The sequence below is a fragment of the Marmota flaviventris genome, chromosome 10 (assembly GCF_047511675.1).
Source record: "Marmota flaviventris isolate mMarFla1 chromosome 10, mMarFla1.hap1, whole genome shotgun sequence".
NCBI lineage: Eukaryota > Metazoa > Chordata > Mammalia > Rodentia > Sciuridae > Marmota > Marmota flaviventris.
In genome coordinates this window covers 103,842,820-103,868,853 of record NC_092507.1, presented here as the reverse complement: position 1 = coordinate 103,868,853, position 26,034 = coordinate 103,842,820, and the positions used below count along the sequence as shown (strand labels likewise).

The window sequence follows — 26,034 nt, the reverse complement described above, 5'->3', positions numbered from 1 at the left end:
CTCCCTCTCCTCTTCCTACATTTACTCCACCCATCTTCCCATTTCTTTATGATGTCCAGTTTCCTCCCCAACTTGCTTCTTTCCCTTATTTCGCTCTAGCTTCCACATATGAGGGAAAACATTGAATCTTTGATTTTCTGAGTCTGGCTTACTTCGCTGAGCATGATTTTCTCTATTTCCATCCATTTACCAGCAATTGCCTTTATTTCATTCTTTTTTTTAATTTTTAATGTTGGTTGTTCAAAACATTACATAGTTCTTGATATATCATATTTCACATTTTGATTCAAGTGGGTTATGAACTCCCATTTTTACCCCGTATACAGATTGCAGAATCACATCAGTTACACATCCATTGATTTACATATTGCCATACTAGTGTCTGTTGTATTCTGCTGCCTTTCCTATCCTCTATTTATTTCATTCTTTATGGCTGAGTAAAACTATATCGTGTATATATACCAAATATTCTTAATCTGCTCATTTATTGACAGGCATCTGAGTTGATTTAATAATTGGGCTATTGAGAATGGTGCTGCTATAAACATTGTAATGGCTGTATCCATATAGGATGCTGATTTTAGAACTTTTGGAGAAACACCAAGGAATGGGATGGTTGGGTCATATGGTGGTTCCTTTCCTAGTTTTTTGAGGAATCCCCATACTGCTTTACAGAGTGGTTGTACTAATTTGCAGTCCGGTAGGTACACAGTGTAAGAGTGTACCTTTTCCCCCACATCCTCACCAGCATTGATTATTTTTCATGTTCTTGATAATTGCCATTCTGACTTCAGTGAGATGAAATATTAATGTAGTTTTGATTTGCGTTTCCCTAATTGCTAGAGATGCTGAACATTTCTTTCATATATTTCTTGGTCATTCATGTTTCTTCTTTTGAGATGTTTTTCTTTGTTTCCCTATTTATTGATTGGGCTATTTTGCCAGGGGCATTGCTTTTTAAGTTCTTCATATATTTTGGATATTAATCCCATTTCAGAGGAGTAGCTGGCAAAGATTTTCTCCCATTCCATAGTCTCTCTCTTCACTCTTTAAAATTTCCATTTCTGTGTGCAGAAGCTTTTGAATTTGATGGCATCCCACTTATTGATTTTAGGCTTTATTTCTTGAGCTTTAGGGGTCTTGTGGAGGAAGTTGGAGACTGCACTTATATGAGGGAGTGGTGACCCTATTTTTCCTTCTAGCAGTTTCAAGGTTTCTGGTATAATTTCTAAGTCTTTGATCCAATTTGTTTTGACTTTTGCTCAGGGTGAAATATAGGGATCTTAATTCATTCTTCTACATGTGGATATCCAGTATTCCCAGTACCATTCATTAAAAAGGGCTTTTTTCCCCAATGCTGAGAGCCACGGCTGAGTCTGTATGGCCCCTGGCATTTTGCCAACAGTATTGATTGACAGGCGAGGCATTACTATCCGCCTCTGCCGCAACTTTTGAGTTCTCGCACTATTTTGGAGTTCTCGTGGGGATTTCCGGGGATTCCCCGAGAGTTCCCATTGGTTGGGGAAGTGCAGGAGGAGGGATTTCCGGGAGAGATATTTCCGGCTGGGGGTTCCTGGACAAGCCTGGTGGCATTCGGGAGGATTCCCCGGGAGCTGTGTGAAGTGTTTTCCTGCAGTTTAAAAATAAAGTTTGTTCCTGCTTCAGTGGCTAGTGATTTGTGCCCAGCCAGACTGCGGCACCCCAACATATATTTTTGGTACCTTTGTCAAGTATCAGATGACTGTATAAATTTAGGTCTATTCCATTGGTCTTCATGACTGTTTTGATGCCAATTTATGCTGTTTTTGCTACTGTAGCTCTGTAATATCATCTGTGATCAGGTATTGTGATGGTTGCTGTATCATTTTTCTTGCTCAGAATTGCTTTGACTATTCTGGGTCTCTTATTTGTCCAAATGAATTTCAGGGTTGTTTCTTGTTTGTTTGTTTGTCTTTTTTTTTTCAGTTCTATGAGAAATGTCATTGGTATTTTGGTGGGAATTGCATTGAATGTGTCCATTATTTTTGGTAATATAATCATTTTGACTATATTAATTATGCCTATCCAAGAACATAGGATGTCTTTCCGTCTTCTGAGGTCCTCTTCAGTTTCTTTCTTCAGTGTTCTATAGTTTTCATGGTAGTGATCTTTCACCTCTTTAGTTAGATTAATTCACAGATTTTTTTAAGGTTATTGTTATGAAGGAGGTAGTTTTCCTAATTTCTTTCTGAGTTGAAACACTACTGGAGTATAGAAAAGCTTTTGATTTATGAGTGTTGATATTGTATCCTGCTACTTTGCTAAGTTCATTTATCAGCTCTAGAAGTCTTGGGGTGAAATTTTTTGGGTCTTATAGATCTGGGATCATGTCATCAGCAAATAGTGAGAATTGGACTTATTCTTTTCTAATTTGTATCCCTTTAATTTCCTTCTCTTGCCTGATTGGCGTGATTAGAATTTCAAGAACTTGAATAGAAATGATGAGAGTAGACATCTTTGTCTTATTCCTCATTTTAGAGGAAAAGCTCTCAGTTTTTCTCCATTCAGTATGATTTTGGCTAAGGGTTTTTTAAAACCCTTATACAAAGCCTTTATAGTGTTGAGGTAAGTTCCTTCATCCCTAGTTTCTCCAATGTTTTTTTTTAAACATTTAGTTTTTAGTTATAAGTGGACACAATGTCTTTATTTTACTTTATGTGGTGCTGAGGACCGAACCCAGTGCCTCACGCATGTTAGGCGAGCGCTGTACCCCTGAGCCACAGCCACAGCCCTCTCCAGTGTTTTAACATAAATGGTTACTGTATTTTATAATAGGCCTTTTCTACATCTATTGACTTGATCATAAGATTCTTGTTATTGATTCCATTTAGATGGTGAATTACATTTATTGATTTGTGTATGTTGAACCATCCTTGCATCTCTGGGATGAAGCCTACTTGATCATAATATATGTTATATGTATATATATGTTTTAGCGGGGAGAGCGTAATGGGGATTCAATCCTGGGGTACTTTACCGCTGAGCTACATCCCCAGCCCTTTTTAAAATTGTTTTCATTTTGGGACAGGGTCTCACCAAGTTGCTTAGGGCCATGCTAAATTGCTGAGGCTGGCTTTGAATTTATAATCTTCCTGCCTTAGCCTCCCGTGTTGCTGGAATTACAGGCGTGTGGCACAGCAACTGGCTTAATATATTTTTGAATGTGGTTTGCTAATATATTATTAAGTATTTTTCACTATGTTCATCTGGGATATTGGTCTGTAGTTGCCTTTCCTAGATAGTCTTTGTATGGTTTTGGTATCAGGGTTATAGTGGCTTCATAAAATGTGTTGGGAGAATTCCCTCTGTTTCCATTTCATAGAATAATTTGAGGAGGACTCAGGTTAGTACTTCTTTAGAGGTCTGGTAAGAACTCTGCTGATAATCCCCTCTGGTCCTGGGCTTTTCTTTATTGCTAGCCTGTAAATAGCTGTTTCAATTTCACGACTTGATATGGGTCTGTTTAGGCTTTCTATATCTTCCTGTTCAGTTTGGGTAAGTCATATGTGTCTACAAATCTGCCAATGTCTTCTGGATTTTGAACTTTATTGAATTATAAATTTTCAAAATAGTTTCTAATGATCCTCTGGGTTTCAAAAGTATCTGTGATAATATCTCTGTTTTTCATTTTTAATCTTGTTGATTTGGGTATTCTCCTTTTTTGGGGTTAGTTTGGCTTATTTATTTTTTTCCAAGAACTAACTTTTTGTTATATTGATCCTTATATTATTTTTTATTCTTGATTTTATTAATCTGGGCTCTGATTCTTATTATTTCTTGTCTTCTACTGACTTTGGAGTTATTTTGTTCTTTTTTCCCCTAAGGCTTTTAGGTGGAACATGAGCTTATTTACTTGAGATCTCTCTATTTTTTAATGTAAGCACTCAATGAATTTTCCTTTTAGAACTGCTTCCATACTGCCCCCAATACTTTGATATGTTGTATCTTTGTTTTCATTTATTTTTAAGAATTTCTTTTCTCATGTTCTTATTATTTTTTTCACTTTTTATTTCTAGTTTTGTTCCATTATGATCCAATAGAATGTATGGGATTATATTAATCTTTTTGTATTTGCTAAGACTTGTACTGTGACCTAGAATGTGGTCTATTTTGAAAACAGTTCCACGAGCTACTGAGAAGAAGGTGATTTCAGCAGTTTGGGGGTGAAATATTCTATAAATGTCTATTAGGTCCATTTAATTTATACTATCATTTAGGTTGAATGTATCTTTATTGATTGTATGCTTTGATGACCTGTCTATTGGTGATAAAGGTGTGTTGAAATCACCCACTATTATTTTATTCTGATCTATCTGGGATTTAATGTCAAGGAGTATTTTTTAATGTAACTGATACATTGACATTTGGGGCATATACATTTACTATTGTTATATCCTCTTGATGGATTGTTTCCTTTACTAGGTTGTAATGACCTTCTTTGTCTCTTCTGATTAATTTTTGCTTGAAATCAATTTTATCAGCTATGAGGATCTCTAATCCATCTTGTTTTTGAACTCCATTTGCATTGGATACTTTTTTCCCATCCTTTTTCCTTCAGCCTGTGAGCATCTTTGCCTATCAGATGAGTCTCTTATGAACAGCATATATTTGAATCTTGTTTTTTGATTCATTCACTATGTGAATGAATATGCCTATGTCTTTTCTTGGGGGAGGGTATGGGAGATTGAACTCAGGGCACTGAATCACATCCCTAGCCCTGTTTTGTATTTTATTTCAAGACAGGATCTCAACAAGTTGCTTAGTGCCTCACTTTTGCTGAGGTTAGCTTTGATCTTGTGATCCTCCTGCTTCCGCCTCCTGAGCTGCTGGGATTACAGGTGTGCACCACCATACCTGGCGAGTCTGTCTTTTAATTGGAGAGTTGAAACCATTTATATTCAGTGTTATTATGATTGTGTGTTTGTGGTCTGCTACCATTTTTTTGTTATATTTAATTCTGTCTTGATTCTAATTTAGCGGATTAGTCTTATATTGAACTTCACTTATTTGAGAGTTCTGGATTTTGTTTTTGGGTTCCTTTGTGGTGCAATTTATCTTTGAGGATTCTTAGTAGTGCTGGCTTGGTTGTTATGTATTCTTTTTTTTTTTTTTAGTTGTAAATGGAAACAATACCTTTATTTTATTTACTTTTATGTGGTGCTGAGGCTCAAACCCAGTACCTCATACGTGCGAGGCAAGCACTCTACCGCTGAGCCACAACCCCAGCATGGGTGCTATGTGTTCTTTAAGCTTATCTTTTTCTTTCTTTCTTTTTTTAAAGGAAGCTTTTTGTTGTTGTTGTTTATTTATTTATTTATTTTTTAATGTGGTGCTGGGGATGGAACCCAGTGCCTCACGCATGCTAGGCAAGTGCTCTACCACTGAGCCACAATCCCAGCCCCTAAGCTTTTCTTTTCATGGAAAGTTTTAATTTCCTCATCAAATGTGAGAGAGAGTTTTGCTGGGTATAGCAATCTTGGTTGGCAGTTGTTTTCTTTTAGAGCCTGGAATATCTCATTTGAAGCCCTCCTTGATTTTAGTGTCTGCTAAAATCAAGAATCACTTCTGAGAAGTCATAAGTAAGCCCTATTGGTTTACCTCTAAATATGATCTGATGTTTCTCTCTTGCAGCTTTTAATATTCTTTCATTTGATTCATGTCTTTCATTTCCAGTAGTTCTGATTGGTTTCTTTTCACTATTTCTATTTCTTTTTTGCAGTAGTCTTTCATCTCCTGCATTTGCTCTCTTAGTTCATTACTTAGATTTTCTTTTAGTCACTAAACATTTTAATAACCAGATTTTTATAATCCTTTTCTGGAATCTCACCTACTTCTGTATTTGTGGGATCCTTTGTTGGAGGGTTCTGAGTTTGGGGGGGGGGCAGATTTGTTTGCCTGTTTCTTCATGTTTTCAGAGGTCCTGGACTTGCACATCTTCTTTTATGTGTGTAGATAAATTTAAAAAAAAAATTCTGGGATTTCTGTGTTATTGATGTATGTGTAGATGTCAAGGGGGCGTGGGAACTGAAGGCTGCTCTTCCTAGGAGCCTGGGTTTTGTTTGAGGGGTTTTGTCTCCCCACTTCTATGTGTCAAAGTTACATTTAGGCTCAGGTGGCATTCAGTCTTGTGTAGGTGAGATTCATTATTATTTGGCAAGGTTGTAAGAATTTCTCAGTGGCAGTGTCTCTACTCTGTAGGCTTGAAGTGTCCCAATCACTTTCCAGTCTCTCTCAGTCAGAAGGGGAGCTAGGAATAGAACTAATGTCAGTAACTGATGTGTGAAGATAAATGTCTGGACTCCATTTTGATGTCTATAATATTTTTTTTCAAATGAATGCCCAATTGCTCCAGCAATAGTTTTTTTTAACCTTTATTTTATTTATTTATTTTTATTTTTATGTGGTGCTGAGGATTGAACCCAGTGCCTCACACATGCTAGGCAAGTGCTCTACCATTGTGCTACACCCCCAGCCCCTGATGTCTATAATACTAATTGCCATCTCACTGAAAAGATTTCTTCTTGCTTTGTGGGTCTTTGTGGGTTTGCTGTCAGATGCTTCTTTCCTCTAAAATGCCAACTTCTCCCCTTCTATTGTTGTTTTGTTCACCTGGGCTCTGTATTTTCTTGCTTTGTACTCCTGGACCAGTGATTGTAAATAGTTGGATTTTTTATTGCAGTTGTTTTTCTTTGTTTGCAATCTTCATCAATTTTACATTTCCTGGCTTTGGGTGCCCAGTGTTCTCCCTATGGTTCTTTCAGAACCTGTGTAGTGGAGAAAGCTGGGGCTCCTGAGCATAGGAGGGAGAGCCTAGAAATGCATCTAAAGAAAGGGACTCCAGAGACAAATGCTCCACCAGATTGCCCTATTGAGTTTTAAGAGGGTTTTTGTTTGTTTGTTTTTGGTACTGGGGGATTGAACCCAGGGGTGCTTTTCCACTGAGCTACATCCTTGCCCTTTTTTTAAATTTTGATACAGGAGCTCACTAAGTTGCTGAGGCTGGCCTCAAACTTATGATACTTCTTCCTTCACCTCCTGAGTCACTGGGATTACAGGCATATGCCATTGTACCCACTATACCTCTTTTCTTTATAAATTAGTTGTGTCAGGTAATGAAAAGCTGATGAATACTGTTTTATTTATTTTTCTTATTTCATCACATTCTTCAGAACTTCCTTTGTGGTGTTGATAAGGAGTTGTTACAAACTACATGCAATGATGGACACCTGTAATCCCAGCGAATCAGGAGGCTGAGGCAGGAGGATCACAAGTTTGAGGCCAGTCTCAGCATGTTTATGAGATACTCAGCAACTTTTGAGACCCTGTCTCAAAATAAAAAATAAAAATAACTGATGATGTAGCTTAGTAGTGAAGCACCTATTTCAAATTCCCAGAACCAAAGAAAAAGAAAAGGATTGGTGAAATAGAAGACCAATCCTTTGTCTTATTCCTACTCTTAATGGGAAAGCTTCAAGTTTTTCACTATTAAGCTACTTGTAAATGTTGAGGAAGTTTCCTTGTAAGTTGTTAAGAGGATTTTCTATGAATGGATGTTGAGTTTTGTCAAATGCTTTTTGAGATGGAGTCTCATTATGTTGCTTAGGCAGTTTTCAAACTCCTGGGCTCAAGAAAACCTCCTACCTCAGGCTCCCAATACAAGAAACTAAAGTCATGTTCCACTGTGACTGACTTTGGCATCTATTGATGATCATGTGATTTTTCTTCTTTCACCTATTTATGTGTTTAATTGAGTTTTGAATATTGAACAAGTCTTGTATATCTGGGATAAATCCCAGCTGGATGTGGTATATAGTTATTTTTATACATTGTTGAATTAAATTTACTGATATTTTGTGTAGGAGTTGTAACAATGAGAGATATTAGTCCATAGTTTTTTCATGTAAAGTTTTTGTCTGATTTTGGTGTTAGTAATGGTGATTTCATAAAATAAGTTAGAAAGTATTCCTTCTGTTTATGTCTCCCAGAAGAGATGATGGAGACTTAGGAGCATTTCTTACTTACATGTATTTTAGAGTTCATTGGTGAACCTATCTAGGTCTAGTGTTTTCCCTTTTGGAAGTTTATAAATTCTTGATTTAATTTTAAATCAGTTCAGATAGTCTATTTCTATTTTTTCTTCCTTCTCCTCCTCTTTTTTCTTCTTTCTTTTATTATTATTATTTTTTTGCAGTCCTAGAAATTGAACTCAGGGCTTTGTGCAAGCCCCATGAGTTCTACAACTGTGTTACATCCCCAATCTGTTCTATTTATTCTTTTGTGAATTTTCACAGAATATATCTTTCAAGGAATCAGTCCATTTTATAAAGGTTGTCAAATTTGTGGGCACAGAGCTGTTAATAATATTCCTTGATTATCTTTTAAATGTCCCTGGGATCTATAATGATGTCCCTGTTTTCACTTCTGATATTATTAATTTATGACTTTTTTCTTAGCCTGGTTTTTTGATTTTTTTTTTCTTGCAGTACTGAGGGTCTTGTGTATGTGAAGCAAGTGCGCTACCACTGAGCTACATTTGGCATTTTTCTATTTGGTGTTCTCCAAGCTTCCCAGACCTGGGTTTGGCATCTGACATTAATTGTGGGGGAATCCTAGTTATTATTGTTTCAAATATTCTGTTCTTTTCTCTCTTTCTTTATCTTTCAGCATTCCTCTTATATATATGTTATAGCTTTTATAGTTGTCCCACAGTTCTTGGATATTATTTGCTTTTTCTTTTTTCCAGACTTTTTTCTTTGATTTTCAGTTTTGAAAGTTTATCTTAAAGTGACCCAAAGCTCATAGCTTCTTTCCTCAGCTGTGCCTATCTATTAAGGAACCCAGAAAAAGCATTATTCTTTTCTGTTAGTGTTTTTGATCTTTAGCATTTCTTTTTGATTCTCTCTTAGAATTTTCATCTCTGTTTACATTGCCCATCTGTTCTTGCATTGTTTTATTTATCCATTAGAATCCTTAGTTTATTAATCATACTTGTTTTAAATTCCAGATCTGATAATTAAAACATCTCTACCATAAACTGAGTCTGGTTCTGTTGAATGTGTGGCACTTCAAACTGCATTCTTTACCTTTTAGTGTGCCTTGTAATTTTTTCTTGATAGCCCGGCTTGATATACTAAGTAAAAAGGACTGTTGCAAATAGAACCTGAGCAGTGTTGTGACAGGTGATGGAAAGGAAGCATTCTAGGGTCCTATGGTCAGGTCTCAGTCTTTTGGTGATTCTGGGTCTGTGAACTTCACAGGGGTTTCTCAATTCTCCCACCTCTTAGGTGGGACAGAATGGGCTGGTGTTGAGTGTTCTCCTTTTCCCAGTTTGATTAGGTCCTGAAACACCCTTAATAGTTTAGAGTCTGGTAAAAATTTCTGATGAAGGCAGGCCTCATAAGAATAGAATGAGGGCTTGGGGTTGTGGCTCAGTGGTAGAGCACTTGCCTAGCATATGTGATGCACTGGGTTCGATTCTCAGCACCACATAAAAAAAATAAAATAAAGATAGTGTGTCCACCTACAGCTAAAAAAAAAAAATAAAGAAAAAGAAAAAAGAAAAGAATGAGCTGGGCACAGTAGTGCACACCTGTAACCCCAGCTACTTGGGAAGCTGGACAACTTAGCAAGACCCTGTCTCAAAAAAAAAGTATAAAGGGATAGGGTTGTAGCCCAGTGGTAAAGGGTAGATTAACTCTGAATTCAATCCCTAGTAACACACACACACACACAATGTAGGGGCCCCCATGACTGGGTCCCTGTGGAATTTTTAATTCTTGGAGTTGTCATACTAAGCTTTCAGCAGTTCACCAATTACAATTCAGTTTTCCCTACCTGGAATTTCTCATGGGTTTTTGCTCTAAGTTGTGATTTTCTGTGTTCACTTATCTGTGTCTGCAATCTTGGCAGAAGCAGTTTGCCCAGTGACCTAACTTCTCTGATGAATCTAAAAAGACTTCCTGATTTTTCAGTTTGTTCAGTTGTACCAGAAATTGGAATTTTTGAGTGCCTTATTGTTTTAATTTTTTGGTACTGGGGGTTGAACTCACTGAGCCACATCCCCAGCCCTATTTTGTATTTTATTTAGAGACAGGATTTCACTGAGTTACTTAGTGCTTTGCTTTTTGCTTTGGCTGGCTTTGAATTTGTGATCCTCCTGCCTCAGCCTCCTGAGCCTCTGGGATCACAGGCATGCACCACCACGCCCAGTGAGTGTCTTTATTTTTAATTTATTTTTATTTTTTTTATTGAACACAGGAGTGCTCCATCACTGAGCTACCTCCCCAGTCTTTTTATTTTTATTTTAGGGCAGGGTTTCACTTAGTTGCCCAGGCTGGCCTTGAACTTGCCATCCTCCTCCTTCAGCCTCCTGAGTTGCTATGATTACAGGCTGGACCACTGTGCCTGGCTTGAGTATCTTTTTCATATTGATTTATAAAGATTTCTTTACATATTATGAAATATAAGTCCTTATTATATGTATCGCAAATATTTTTTTCCCTTTTAATTTCATTAATGGTGATGTTACACATAAATTTATGGCTTCCAGGTTACTATCTTATTTAGGAAGTTGTCCTCCACTCCCACAATTATAAAATTAATCTAATATTTTCCTAATGCTTTTTATATTCTTTTATTAAGATCTTTAATGAATAGGGAATTTACCTGTGGAAGTGGTGTACGGTAGGCATCTATTTTAACCCCCTCTGCCCAATTCTCCCTAACTCTTCATATTTGCTCACACTTTTCCCTTAGCCTGAAACACTCTTCCTGTCTCTATCTTTTATTGTGGTGGTGGTGGCAGCACAGCAGATAGAACCCAGGGCCTCACATATACTAGGCAAGCCCTCTACCACTGAACTACACCCCCCAGCTTAACAGATTCTGTTCTGATATAGAGTTTGTATTAGTCAAGTTTGTAGCAGTAACAAATAATCCTAAAATCTTCATGATTTATAACATGATTTTCTTGCTCAAATTACACGTTAGTGACTGTGGTTAGAGGTTGAGGCTTTCTTTGTCCATATTCTCACTTTAGAATAGGGCTGAAGGAGCAGATTCTTTTGGCTTCAGATGCCAACTGCAAATCCTGTCTTCTGGGACTTCTGACCAGTTGCCTATTGAGAATTCCTACAACCCTCTGCTTAAATTCAATTAGTTTTCTAGGGTGGCTCACAGAACTCAGGAAATACTTCTTTAAGTTTACCGGTTTATTATATCAATAAAAGAAATGATCCAGAATACAAATGAACAGCTAGCCAGATGGAAAAGATGCACGGAACATCCCTTCTCCAGGGGTGCCACCCTAGAGCACCTCCACATGTTCAGCAACTCTGGCTCTCCAAACCCTGACCTTTAGGTTTTTATGAAGGTTTCATCACATAGGCATGGGTGACTAAGTTATTGGCCATTTTAGTGATCAATTCAACCATTAGCCTCTCTCTTCCCAGGAGGTTAGGATGGGTAGGGCTGAAGTTTCCAAACTTCTAATCTCCTTATTTGTTCCCCTAGCAACCAGGCAACATCGTGAGGCTGGTTTCCCAGCCCACCTGTTATTCATTAGCACACAAAAAGACACTTTGGAGATTCCTAGGTTTTAGTAGCTGTGTGTTAGGAAACAGAGGACAGACACCAAATATATGTGACCAAATATGTATTTCTTATTATGTCACACCTTTTAAATTTTCTGTCTGCATCTCCCTGCTCCCCATCATCTCGAGGCATCTGCTAATCTGCTTTTGTTAACTGCATATTGCATTTATAGAATCTTAAATAAATGGAATGATATATATTTTTTAAAAAATCTGTATTATTTCACCAACATAATTACTTTGAGATCCATCCATATTGAAACTGGGAAGGAAGACTTTACCACTCCTCTGTCACAATCTCTACTCCCCCAGGGTGTCTGTCATGGCAAGGAGTCTCTCAGCCTCCATTCTTCATATGAGTTGGGGGTCTGTTTCAATATTGTTGAATGTATTGATAGTTATCCTTTCTGTTGCTGAATAGTATTCAATTGTATGGATATACTACTTTTACTTGCTGATGGATATTTGAGTAATTTCAAGTTTTTGGTTATTACTATAAAACTGCTTATGAACATTATTTTATAATCTTTGTGTAAACATACACTTTATTTTTCTTATGTATAAATACTTAAGAGTAAAATGGGTGAATCATGTGGCATCTAAGTGTATGTTTAACTCTAAAGAAAATATCATACTATTTCTCAAAGTTGTGCCATTTATATTCCTATAAGTAGTTCTAGTTGCTCTACTTCCTTGTCAACCTATAGGAGGAAATGTCATTTTAATTTAGTCATTTCCACAGATGTATAGGGCTGTCTCATTGTGGTTTTAATTTGCATTTCCCTAATGACTGAAGATGTTCAGTATCTTTTCTTTTGCGTATTTGCCTCCTATATGCCTTCTTTTTGAAGTGTCTTGTAAAATATTTCCCCCATTTTTATTGGATTGTTTGCTTTCTTATTGACTTTTCAGAGTTGTGGGGTTTTTTATTTGTTTGCTTGCTTTTTGTGGTACCAGGGATTGAACCCAGGGGCCACATGCCCAGCTCTTTTTTATATTTTATGTAGACACAGAGTCTGAGTTGCTTAGGGCTGTGCTAAGTTGCTGATGCTAAGTTGCTTTGAACTTGCAATCCTCCTGCCTCCGCCTCCAGAGCTGCTGGGATTATAAGCGTGTGCCACTGTGCCTGGCTTGAGAGTTCTTTATACATTCTGGATTCAAGTCCTTTTTTAGATATGACTTGAAAATATATTTTTCTATTCAATGGCTTGTCTTTTCATTCACTTAGGAGTATCTTTTGAAGAGTAGAAGTTTTCAGTTTTGATAAATTCAATTTATCAATTTGTTCTTTATGAATAGCACTTTTGGTATCTTAGGAAATATTTGCCTACTCACAAGATTTTCTATATTATCTTCTACAAGTTTTCATAACTTTAGGGTTTGTTTTTTGTTTGTTGTTGTTGTTTGTAATGCTGGGTATCAAATTCAGGGCTTTACACATATTAGGCAAGTGCTCTTCCACTAAGCTACATCACCAGTCGAGGGTTTACATTTATGCCTACAGTATGTCTTCAGTTAATTTCTGTTTATGGTGTGAAGTATGGATCAAATTTTAGTTTTTTGCATATAAATGTCCACTTATTGAAAATACTATGCTTTCTTCATTGAATTGTTTTACATTTTTGTGATATTATCAACTGATCACTACTTGAGGATCTGTTTCTGGACTCTCATTATTCTAGTAATATAGGTGTTTATTTTTATGTCAATAGAGCATGGTCTTGATTACTGTAACTCTGTAAGAAGTCTTGACATCAGGAGGTAAACTTTTCCAATTTTGTTTTTATTATTTAAACTTTGTTTTGGTTATGTTAGGCCCTTTGTGTTCCTGTACGAATTTTAAAATTAACTTGTCAATTTCTACAAAAGAAAAAAAAAGCCTATTGATGTTTTCATTGGGATTGCTTGGATCTACATATCAGTTTAAAGAGAATTGATAGCAGTATTGTCTTCTGGTGAATAAACACAGTATCTCACTCCATCTACTTAGATCTTCAATCTTGTCAAAATTTCATGGTATGTTATTTCATGGTATTTCTAAGTTTCATGTGTTTGATGCTATTGTAAATAGTATTATTTATTAATTTCTTTTTCCAATGTGCCTATAGAGAAATAAAACTGGGCTGGGGCCAGGAGTAGTGGTACATTCCTGAAATCCCAGCTACTCAGGAGGCTGAGGCAAAAGATTATAAGTTTGAGGCCAGCTTGGGTATCTTAGTGAGAAGCTGTCTCAAGATAGAAATAAAAAGAGGGCTGGGGCTGTAGCTCAATGGTAGAGAACTTGCCTTGTATGTGTAAGGCCTTGGGTTCAATCCCTAGCATGGTGAAACTGTCCCCTCCTTCCACCATCCTCATTTTTATATACTGATCTTCTTTTTTTAAAAAAAAAATTTATTTATTTATGTATCTTTAGTTTTTTGTTTTTTTTTAGATAGATATATTAGTTTGTTTTTATGTGGTGCCGAGGATCGAACCCAGTGCCTCATGCATGCTAGGTGAGCACTCTACCACTAAGCCACCACCCCAGCCCTATATATTGATCTTCTATTCTGCAATCTTGATAAATTCATTTATCAATTTTAGTAACTTTTTAAAAATATAAAACCTATCAAATTTTCTATGGAAATGACTATGTTGTCTGCAAATACAAATGGTTTTACTTCTCCTTTTACAATATGGATGTCTTTTATTTCTTTTTCTTGCTTTACCACACTGGCTAGTACCTTCAGTTAATGTTTAGCTAAAAGTGGAGAAAGTAGATATTCTTACATTATTTCTAATCTTGGGAGAAGCATTTTGTCTTTCATGATTAAATTTGCTGTAACTATAGTTTTTTCCCTGGTGACTATTATCAGTTTGAGGAAGTTCCCTTCTTCCTAGTTCACTAAGCTTTTTATCTGCAATGGATATTAGATTTTTTTTTGTCATATACTTTTTATGAATGCATTGACACGATCATATAATTTTTCGTTTTTGGATTTGTTAATATGGTGGGATACATTTATTGTTTTTCAAATGTTAAACCAACTTTGCTTTCCTGCCAACCTTCAGTTGGTCATTTATGTGAGATATATATATTTATATAATCTTTTTACATTTTGTTGGGTTTGATTTGATAAAACTATTAATTTTTGCCTCTTTTTTCATTAGGAATTTGGTTTTAGTTTTGTTGTCAAATCATGGCTTTGCCTTATAGAATAAGTTTGGAAGTGTTTCAACCTTTTTAATACTCTGGGAGAGTTTTTGCAATTTTTTTATAGTACCATTTGATGAAGCTTTATTTAATTTATTTATTTGTATGTGGTGTTGAGAATAGAACCCAGTGCCTCATACATGCCAGGCAAGCGCTCTACCACTGAGCCACAACCCCAACCCTGCAATATTCTTTTTTTCCTTTAAATGTTTATAGAATTCACCAATGAAACTATCTGGACTTGAGGTTTCTTTGTGGGAAAGTTTTAAATTAAGAAGTTGGTTTCTTTCTTTTATAGGGTACAGTGCATGCCAGTTACTTATTTCTTCTTCTGTAAGCTTTGGCAGTTCATCTTTTTTTTTTAAATAACTTCATTTTATTTATTTATTTGTTTATGTGGTGCTGAGGATTGAACCCAGTGCCCAACGCATTTGAGGCAAGCGCCCAACCACTGAGCTACAACTCCAGCCCATGGTAGTTTGTCTTTCAAAGAATTTTTCCACTTCATAAAATTTGTTAAATGATTTTACAAGTTGTTAAATTGGCATGAATTTTTTCATAATATTTTATTTTTTCTCTTATTATCTGTAAAATCTGTAGTGATGACATCTCTCATTCTCTTTTTTTCTTTAATGTTGGGATCAAACCCAGGATTTTACACATGCCAGGCAAGCACTCTACCATTAGGTCACATTCCCAGCCCTCCCATTCTTGATATTGATAATGTTCTCTTGTTATTCCTGATCATTCTGGCTAGAGGCTTATCAGTTTTATTGGTCTCAAAAAACCAGGTTTTAGGTTCATTGATTTTTTTTCTCTATTGTTTTTCTGTTTTCAATTTCATTATAAAAAGTTATAATTGACTTTTTTCTGCTTACTTTAGGTTTAATTTGCTCTTTGGGGGTCGTAGCTCAATGGTACTTGCCTAGTATGTATCAGGCCCTGGGTTTAATATTCCCAGCACTGAAACAAACAACAACAACAACAAAAACCAAAGCAAAACAACAACAAAACTTACATTGTATATATTAAAAGTATAGAGTCAATGATTTGATATAGTGTGAGGGATTCATCACAATCAAGCCAACATATTCATTGCCACCTATTGTTGTCATTTTCTTCTTTCCCTCGTTTCTTTCTTTCTTTCCTTCTTTTTTCTTTTCATTTTCTTTTTGCTGTAAGAACACTTAAGATCTACCCTATTAGCAAATTTCATGTATACCGTATTATTAACTATAGTCATATTATCGGACATTAGCTCTCAAGAACGTGTTTATCTTACATAACTAAAACTCCATTCCCCTCGCCCAGCATCTCCCCATCCACTCCACCTAGCCCCTGGTAACTACCATTCTACTCTCTGTTTCTATGAATTTGATGAGTTTAGATTTGACATGAGTGATATTATGCAATAGTTGTCTTCCTACATCTGGCTTATTTCACTTACTATAATGTTTTCCAAGTTCATTTATGTTGTCACAAATGGCATAATTCCTTCTTTTTTATGCTTATCTAAATTTTTTTTTCCAGTAATGGGGTTTGAACCTTGTGTCTTGTACGTGCTAGGCACATAGTGTACCACTGAGTTACAATCACAGCCTTCCTTTTTAAAAATAAAACTTATATTATTCCAGTGTGTGGTGTGTGTGTGTGTGTGTGTGTGTGTGTGTGTGAGGGGGGGTGTATAGTCATGTTTTCTTCATCTATTCATCCATTCCTGGACATAAAGTTGGTCATATCTTGCCTATTTGAATTAGTTGAAAGGAACATGGGAGTGTAGGTATCTTTTTGAGCTCTTGATTTTTTCTTTTCTATTGAGGTGACTATGTGAATTTTTCCTTTTTATTAATGGATTGTATCACATTGTTTAATTTGCATATGTGAACCATCCTTGTACCCAAAGAATAATAAAATAAGCAAATAAATAAATCATAGAGCTGGGAGTATAGTTCAGTGGTATAGAACTTGCCTAGCATGCATGAGATCCTGGATTCAATCCCCAGCATGGAAAAATAAATAAATAAAATAGTATAATAAATCACACTTGGTCATTGTGTGTGGTTCTTTTAACATGTTATTAAGTTTAGTTTGTGATATTTTTATGCCAGTTTTTTATTTGTTCTTTCTAGTCATACATAGCAGTAGAATGTATTTTGACATATTATACATATATGGAGTATAACTTCCCATTCTTGTGGTTATACATGATGTGGAGTTACACTGGTTGTGTATTCATATAAGAACATAGGAAAGTTATGTCTGATTCATTCTACTGTCTTTCCTATTGCCACTCCCCTCCCTTCCCTTTTGTCTAATCCAATGAACTTCTATTCTTCCCTCTACCCCCTTATTGTGTGTTAGCATCTGCACATCAGAGAGAACACTTACCTTTGGTTTTCTGTAATTGGCTTATTTTACTTAGCATGATAGTCTTCAGTTCCATCCATTAATGGCAAATGCCACAATTTCATTCTTCTTTAAGGCTGAGTAATGGTGCATTGTATATATGTACCACATTTTCTTTATCCATTCATCTGTTGAAGGGCACCTAGGTTGGTTCCATAGCTTGGCTATTGTGAATTGAGCTGCTGTAAACATTGATGGGGCCACTGCACTATAGTATGCTGATTTTAAGTCCTTTGGGTGTATACTGAGGAGTAGGATAACTGGGTCAAATAATGGTTCCATTCCAAGTTTTTTGAGGAATCTCCAAATTGCTTTTCAGAGAGGTTGCACCAATTTGCAGTCCCACAAGTTTGTTGGTATTTTATTGAGGAATTTTGCACTTATATTCATTGAAGATATTGGCCTGTAGTTTTCTTTTGTAGTATTCTTCGATTTTGGTTTTAAGTTGATGATGGCCTCAGAGTGAGTTTGGAATGTTACCTCTTTTATTTTTTAGAAGAGTTAAAGAATTGGCAGCTGGACATGGTGGCATATGCATATAATTCCAGCAACATGGGAGGCTGAGGCGGATCACAAAATTGAGGCCAGCCTCAGTTTACTCAGCGAGATCCTGTCTCAAAAAAAAATAAAAGGGTTGGGGATATATGTAGCTCAGTGGTAAAGTGACCCTGAGTTCATTCCCCTAGTACCATCAGAGAGAAGAAGGAGAAGGAAAAGAGGAGGAGAAGGAAGGGGAAACATTCTTTAAATGTTTGGTGGCATTTACCTATGAAGACATGTGGTCCTGAACTTTCTTCTGGGGGAAATTTTTTGTTGATTTGATCTTATTTGTTTTCATCTGTTTTTTAGGCTTCCAGTTTCTTCTTGATTCAATTTTGGAAGTTTGTATATTAGGATTATTTCTATTTCTTCTATATTATCCAGTTTTGGGTCATATAATTGTTCATTATAGTTTCTTGGAAGTCTTTTAATTTCTGAGGCATTTGTTCCAGTGTTTTCTCTTTCAGTACTGATTTTTATTTGAGTCTTCTTAGTTAATATTACCTAGGGTTCATCAATTTTGTTTATCTTCTTAAAATAACAAATATTGAAAAAAATTGGTTTTTTTGAGATGGGGTCTCACTATGTTTTCCAAGTTGTCTTTGAATTCAGAATCCTCCTGCCTCAGTTTCCCAAGTAGCTAGGATTGTAGGCACATGCTATCACTCCTGGCTAAATTCTGGGTTTTGTTAATATTTTTTTCATTTTTGTATTCTTTATTTATTTCTGTTTTCATGTTTATTATTTTCTTCCTTCTGTCAACTTGAACAGAATTTGTTTTTTTAATTTCCTAAAGAACAAACAGATTGTTTGAGAGTTTTCTTCTTCTATTTCTCCTTATTCTTCCTCTTCTCTTCTTTTTCTTTTTGAAAAGCAATCTTACTATACTGCCCAGGCTGACCTTCAACTCCTGGGCTCAAACAATCTTTCTGCTTTAGCCTCCGCCAAGTAGCTGGGACTAGGGGCAGCTACCACCATGCCTGCAGCACTGGGGACTGAACCCAGGGGCATTCTACCATTGAGCTTTATCACCACTCTGATCCCTACCCTATAAAAAAGTTTTTATTTTCATACAGGGTCTTGCTAAGTAAACCAGAGGCGCCTCTAACTTGTGTTCCTCCTGCCTCAGCCTCCTGAATAGCTGGGATTATAGGCATGAACTATCACACTCAGTTCTGGCTCTTCTTTTTGAATGTTGGCATTTATTACAAAAACTCCTCTCTTATTACTACTTTTGCTGTTTCACATAGGTTTTTGTATGTGTTGTTTGTTTCAAGATAATTAAAAATTTTCCTCTTGGAAATTTTAAACAACCTGATGGTTGTTTAAGAGTATGTTGTTTAGTTTTTGCACATTATAAATTTTCTGTTTTTCTTCCTGTTATTGTTTTCTGTGGTTGGAAAAGATACTTGGAATGATTTTGACTTTAAATTTGTTATGACTTATTTGGGGACCTAAGGTGTGGTCTATCCTCGAGAATGTTTGTGGTGCCCTTGGAAAGATTTTTTTGCTGAAGGGTGAAAACGCAAGAAAACTTTCCTATTCAGTTAGGTCCATTTGTTCTATAGTGTTGTTCAAGTCATCTGTTGATCGATTTTCTGTTTAGGTGTTCTATTCATTATTATAAGTGTAGTATTGATGTCCCCTACTTGAATTATATAGTAGTCTGTTTCATGTGTTTTCTATCAATATTTGCTTTATATAATTAAGTGCTCTGAGGTTGGGTACATATATATTTATAATTGGTATATTTTCTATTAAATATACTCTTATTAGCTGGGCATGGTGGTGCAAATCTATAGTCTAGTTACTCAGGAGGCTGAGATGGGAGGATCACTTGAGCACACAAGTTTGAGATCAGCCTAGGTAACATAGTGAGACCTGTCTCAACAAAAACAAAACAACAACAAAAAACAAACAAAGGCCCTTTTGTCATTATATAACAAATGGCCTTCTTTATCTCTAGAGATAGTTTTATATTTTAAACCCATTTTGTTTAATATAACTATAGCCACTCCCTCTTCCTTTTGGTTACTATTTATGTGAAATATCTTTTTCCACTCCTTCACTTTCAGCTGATATGTCTTTTTAAAAAATCTATTTCTTCATTAGATTTTTAAAAATAACTTTTCTGGATCTTGGTTTTTAAAAATCTATTCAGCCAATTAATGCCTTTAAATTGTTAAATTTAATCAATTTATATTTAATGTAATTATTAAGTGAAGACTTAACTATTGCCATTTTGTTAATTGTTTTATTTTTTACAGTTGTATTTGTTCCTTTCTTGCTGTTTTCCCTTGTTATTTGATTTTTTTTTTTGAGGTGGCAGGATTAGTGTATTGTTAAGTTGTTTTGGATGTGAGTATAAACCCAGGTTCTGTTATTTTATCTTGACCAGAAGAAAACTTCTCTAAAATTACAAACATATCTTTGACTCCCCACTCTTTAATTATATCTTTAAAGGTATGGTGCATTTATAATCATACACACTATGTTACTGAGTGTTACTGATAGGAGAAATATATTGGCTAGGCATTCATGAGAAATTTATTGCCTACTCATAACTTTATATATTTGATAACGGGGAATTTTCTATAGACCAGTTCTGGTTCCACATATTAAAAACCTTTATCTCCGCCATGTCCCACTTTACTTTTAGCGCCAGGTGCAATAGGATATAGTCATAGAATACCATTTTTGGCACTTTTCCTCATGTCATTTGTAAGGTGAAATAGCACAATGATTGACAGGAGGGTTCCTAGAAGCTAAGCCTGTGCTGGCATGGCTAATCAAAAGTCAACTAATTCTGCATGGAATGACTGCAGGTCATATGATTTGAACTAAAAAATAGTTCCCCTTGGCTGGGGTGTAGCTAATTGGTAGAGAAAGTGCTTATCATATGCAAAGTCCTGAGTTCAATCCCTAGCACCAAAAAAGAAAGGAGGCAAAAAGAAACCCCCTCAAACCTGCACACTAGTCCCCCATTCAATTCACCTTTAACTAAATTGCAAAAGTTCCCATGGCCCCTACTCCAAAGCCACCCAACATGGGGGGAAGTATAATATAGGAGAAGAGTGAGGAGACAGAACTGTTAACTGGTTGCAGTTAAGATATCTTAGTTTTGGAAAAAAAAAAAAAAAAAAGGATAATGCCCACATGACTTGGACCCTGTAGGGCTTGGAAGGGGCTGTGCCCACGATAGGCCTTGAGGCTCTAACTTCATTAGATTTGTGGTTAAGTGTGCCCCTGCTCATGATGTCCCCTCATTTCAGACTCCTGGTGGCCCACCCAAGAGAGTTCATTTTCTTCCCCTAGGCAGAGCATGCCCTCCCTGTTCCTCTTATTTCTCCAGGTTTACACTCCCACCCCAGACCCTCTTACCAGAAACACCATGTCTGTTTGCAACTTGGTATATTGTAAATACTGTTTTTTGGTTTTGTTTTTGGTGCTAGGGATTGAGCCCAGGGCTTCATGGAATCTATCCTTCTTATTGCCTGGAGTGTCCTTCATCTTTTCTTCACCTAGGAGCATCCATACCTCCTTCAAGGCCAGCCAAGTGTCACTTCTTGTGTGAGATCTTCGCTGACTCTGTTGGGGATTAGAGTCCACCTAACACCTTGTTTTATGTTTGTCTCTCCCACCAACATCTAAAGTCCCCTAGGGACTGTAACTTATTTATTTTTTCCATCACAATACCCAGGGCAGTACCAGGCACCTAGTAGGACAGTGGCATGGATATTTGGATAGATGAACTCTTGGTTTTCCTCCTAGAGTGCTGGCTCTTGCTTATTTTGGTTCACTCAAGGTTTTTTAATTTTTAAATTCTTTTTAGTTATATGTGGCATATCATACATATATGGAGGGTAACGTCCCATTTTTGTGGTAGAGTTTTGTATTTTACAGCATTGGTAGGGTAGAAGGAGCAAAACATTTTTGAAGCACAATTAAATAAGTATTGTCAGTCAGCCTGGCCCCTCTTTAGCAGCCACTGAGCATCTGTCTACGAGGTGTCAGTCATTGTCCTGGGAGCTGTCACTTGTTGAATGCTTACTTACTCCAGGGACTATTTTAAGTTTTAAATTTGCTCATTTAAGGGTCACAACAATCCTGTGAGGTGGTTTCTCTTCTCTCTCCTTTCAGGTAGATAGGCTTTTTGTATTCCTTAGAGGAGGCTGCTGTGCTTTGGGTTTAGCCACCAGAGAAGCTGCTGAGCATGGCTTCCTGCCTGAGGCCCCGTGCTTTCCCCGGGGCAGGTGCGCGGCCAGCCCTTGGGAGGGAGGTTCCGCTTCTGCCTCTCAAACACCAGGGGGCGCGAGCCACCCAGCTTTCTGAAGGAGGGCGGGGCTGCCAGCCGGGAGGAGCCGCCGGGCACCGAGGACGCGGGACTGGTTCAGAACCCAGCGTCTCCAATCCAGAGAGGCAACCTCCCCAGCCCGCCTCTGCCTCGGAGTCAGAGTCCAGGGAGAGGTAATCACCAAGGGCTTACTGTCTGTGGGGCACAAAACCCCCGGGGAGCGGCTCTGTTCTATCTTTATGTGACTGATAACCAAGAAGGAGGCTTGCTGACTTGCCCAGAGTTGGACAGAACTACAAGGCTTTCGTTCTTCAGGGTTTTTTTTTTTCGTTTGTTCAAACTCCGTTTTCATCCCTTGCTGTACAGAGTGTAGGTATACCCTGTGAGCCTACCCAAGATCCTTCCCGCTTCTGTTTTTTAAAATCAGGTGCTTCTTGAGCTGAGAGAGCTACTTAGTGTCTAGCATGTCCAAGGCCCAGAGTTCAATCAGGTTTCTTGAATCTCTAGGACCATGGATTTCCCTGCCCTACAGACCCTCTCAGCCACTTGGCACCCCATCACCTATTTGGATACCTGCTGTGTCCTGCCCAGCACTATGCTTGAGATGCCACCTTTATGAGACCTCTTCCACCCTTAGAGTGTAAATTCCAACCCTTAGCATGACTCTTGACACCGGGCCAGCACTTAATAACCATATATGCTGAATAAATGAGGGCTGGGCACAGCTCCATCTGCAGCTCAGGGCTGCAGAGATGGCAGCAACAAATACCCTTGGATATGTGATTGGGGACTTAATAGCTTAACGTTTCTATTTTGTTCTCTGTCCTGTTTGTAGCTAGCTGGATTGCCAACTCTCAGAAGGCAAGGATGAGAAATGTGGGTGTATGTGTGGGGAGTGCTGGGGGAAAGAGAGAGGAGGCACAGGGCAGGGAGCAGAGCTTTCCCATGGCAAGAATAAGGCCCACATAGAGTGAGGGATTCAAAGATGCCAAGATCTGAGTTAGAGCAGAAGGAAAATGAGCCCTGAATGGGAGCCTTGTGTGTGGCCCTGTGGCGCTGACTCACCACAACTCAGGAGAGGGAAAACACGCAAGGGATGAAGAAGGGCCTGTGTGTGCTTTGTCACCACCCCCAATCCCTTTGGGTTAGGGGCCTCCTGAGGACACCCATCTGCTCTGAGGCACCGTCCTAGAAGGCTTTGATCTGGGTTAGGTGGGTAGGGAGGAAGGAGAGTGCACACTAAGTTGGAGGGAGATATGGAAGTTTTGAGAATTCACAAGGCCATCCCTGGGAGAGCTGTGGGCTTGAGTTCAGGTGGAGGACGAGGCGGCACCTCTCCTCAAGCACACAGCAGCCCCTCCACTGGCAGGCGTGGCTGGCCAGACATTCAGGAGCAGGGAGGGGTAGATGCCAGAGCTCCTGTGACTTCTCAGCTACACCTGAGGAGCCAGGCATGCCTATGAGTAAGTTCTTCCCAGAGCTGATGCCAGACAGAGGCACAGCCTGGGAGCTGAGCTCCACCATCCTCTCCACTCCCACCCTCACTCCAGCTGTCAAACCTGTTCAGAGAACAGGACAGGATTTTTGTGGCAACAAGTGTGGCAGGCAGCCAGAAGCCCGAGCAGAGGGCAAGGGCTGGAATATGGGGCAGCCCAGGTGAATAAGATCAAAGGCAGACATTGTGGATAGAGTTGAGGAAGGAGTGCCTGAGGAAGCAGCCAGGGCCGGGCTAGGATATTGCTGGTCCCAGGCCAGCCTAGGAGGAGCTGAGGCCGACCCAGGGAGCCAGACTGATGACTGACTGGGCTCTACCATGAACTAGACCTGTAACCTTGGGAAAGTCACCTAGCCTTTTTAGGGCTCATTCTCATCTTATTAATATAAGGGAGCTAGAATTAAGGGATTCTAGGCTTCCTGTAGCTCTCGTATTTGATGACTCCATGTGTAGGCAAATCAGCCTTAACTTTCTCCTCATAAAACCCAGTCCCTTCAGTATCCTGTTTCTAGCCGAAGGTTTCAAATGTAAGCTAATAAATTAGGGGATTCATATTTAGGTCTATGACTGATGATAAATTACTCTTCTTTTAAAAAAAACAACTTAGTTGTAGATGTTCACAATACCTTTGTTTTTTTTTTTTTTTAATGTGCTGGGGATCGAACCCAGTGCCTCACACATGCTAGGCAAGTGCTCTACCACTGAGCCACAATCCCAGCCCCGATATAATATTCTAAACTCCCCAAATGTATTAGTTGGTTTGTTCCAGGGCTTTGTGCATCCTAAGTTTTATCAGCAAGCACATACCAGTGTGGCCAGTAAAAAGAATGTGGCTTTGAAAGCCAAATGTACAAGGGTTTGAATCCTAGCTTTGACTAAATCTCAGCCCTGCTCTGTTGTAGGACCTTGGGCAATTTATTGTGTCAGGATGATATATTCTTTGTCAAGTAGGGATGATGTACTGTCCTCTCCCCCCACCCCCACTGGGGATTGAGCCCAGGGCTTGTGCATGTTAGGCAAGCACTTTACCACTGAACTACAGTCCCCACCCTGACCTCTTTTAGTAGCTGTGTAGATTAAATGAAGTAACATGCAAAATAATTTATGAAGAACATGGGCCCATATAAATATTCAGAAAATGTGCCCTCCCTCTTTTAGAAGACTTAATTGTAAGCAAAAGGAAGCGTAGACTCTGGGATGGAGATTAGATGGCAGGAGGCTTCTTGGACCCATGGGATCCACACCTAGGGAGCAGAAGGGAAAAGGGGGCAGGATGTGAAAGATTTGAGCTGCAAGTCCCAATAAAGGTCTGAGCCAACCCTGCAAGGGGTATTAAAGCTGGGATGACCCTTCAGAGTTTCCCATCTAGGACAAGGAGGCCAATATAAACTTCATACCTGTTAGTCTTTGTATATAAGCTGCACGTGGAAGGAGACATAACTTGGTCAAACTGACTTTTTTTTTTTTTTTTTCCAGTTAAGGCAGCTTCTCTAAGGTGCTATAGCTGAGGGCCATTTACTGTCAAGCATTCCCTGTTCCTAGGGAACTATATCCTTCATTGAGTTAGTGGGAGTTTTTTCTTTTTGATGGTGCTAGGGATTGAACCCAGAACTATGAGCATGCTAGGCAAGTGCTCTACCCCTAAGGTACTTTATTTTTACATATATATATATATAATATATATATATATATATATATTATATATATATATCTTTTTTTTTAGTTGTAGGTGGACACAATACCTTTATTTATTTTTATGTGGTGCTGAGGATCGAACCCAGTGCCTCACGCATGCCAGGCGAGTGCTCTACCATTAAGCTCCAGTCCCAGCCCTATTTTTACTTTTTAAAATAAAAGACAGGGTCTTGCTAAATTGCCCAAGCTGGCCTTGACATTGTAATCCCAGAGTGGCTGGGATAGGCATGTGCTACCATGCCCGGTTGGTGAGCAGGATTCTTGTCAGATTAAGTAGATGACTCTCCAGGCTAAGGCCTATCTAGTTTTGACACTTCCCAGTAGTTTCTCAGTGCCATTTCGCAGTGTGGACAGAGCCATGTGATTATTCCCTGTCTCCAGTCTCCCTGTAATAAAGACACTGAGGCCTTGGAAGAGCAAAAGCTGCTTTCACATCCCTCCAAAGAAATAACTCACTTGCCAGTGTACCAGGACTCATTTCTTTTTTTTTTGCGGGGTGGGGGTGGGTACCAAGGATTGAACTCAGGGGCACTCGACCACTGAGCCCACTTCTCCAGCCTTATTCTGTATTTAAAAAAAAATTTTTTTGTAGTTGTAGATGGACAGCATGCCTTTATTTTTTTATGTGGTACTGATGATCAAACCCAGTGCCTCACACATGCTAGGCAAGTGCTCTGCCCCTGAGCAACAGCTCCTGCCCCTATTCTGTATTGTATTTAGAGACAGGGTGTCACTGAGTTGCTTAGTGCCTAGTTTTTGCTGAGGCTGGTTTTGAATTCGA

At 38.1% G+C, this 26,034-nt stretch overlaps 1 protein-coding gene across 11 annotated transcripts in view; it reads left to right on the top strand.

Annotated features, from left to right (window-relative positions):
- The window catches only part of St7l (suppression of tumorigenicity 7 like), a 180,073-nt gene that overhangs the window by 126,252 nt on the left and 27,787 nt on the right, over nucleotides 1–26,034 (top strand). The gene's annotated exons all lie outside the window — the stretch shown is intronic.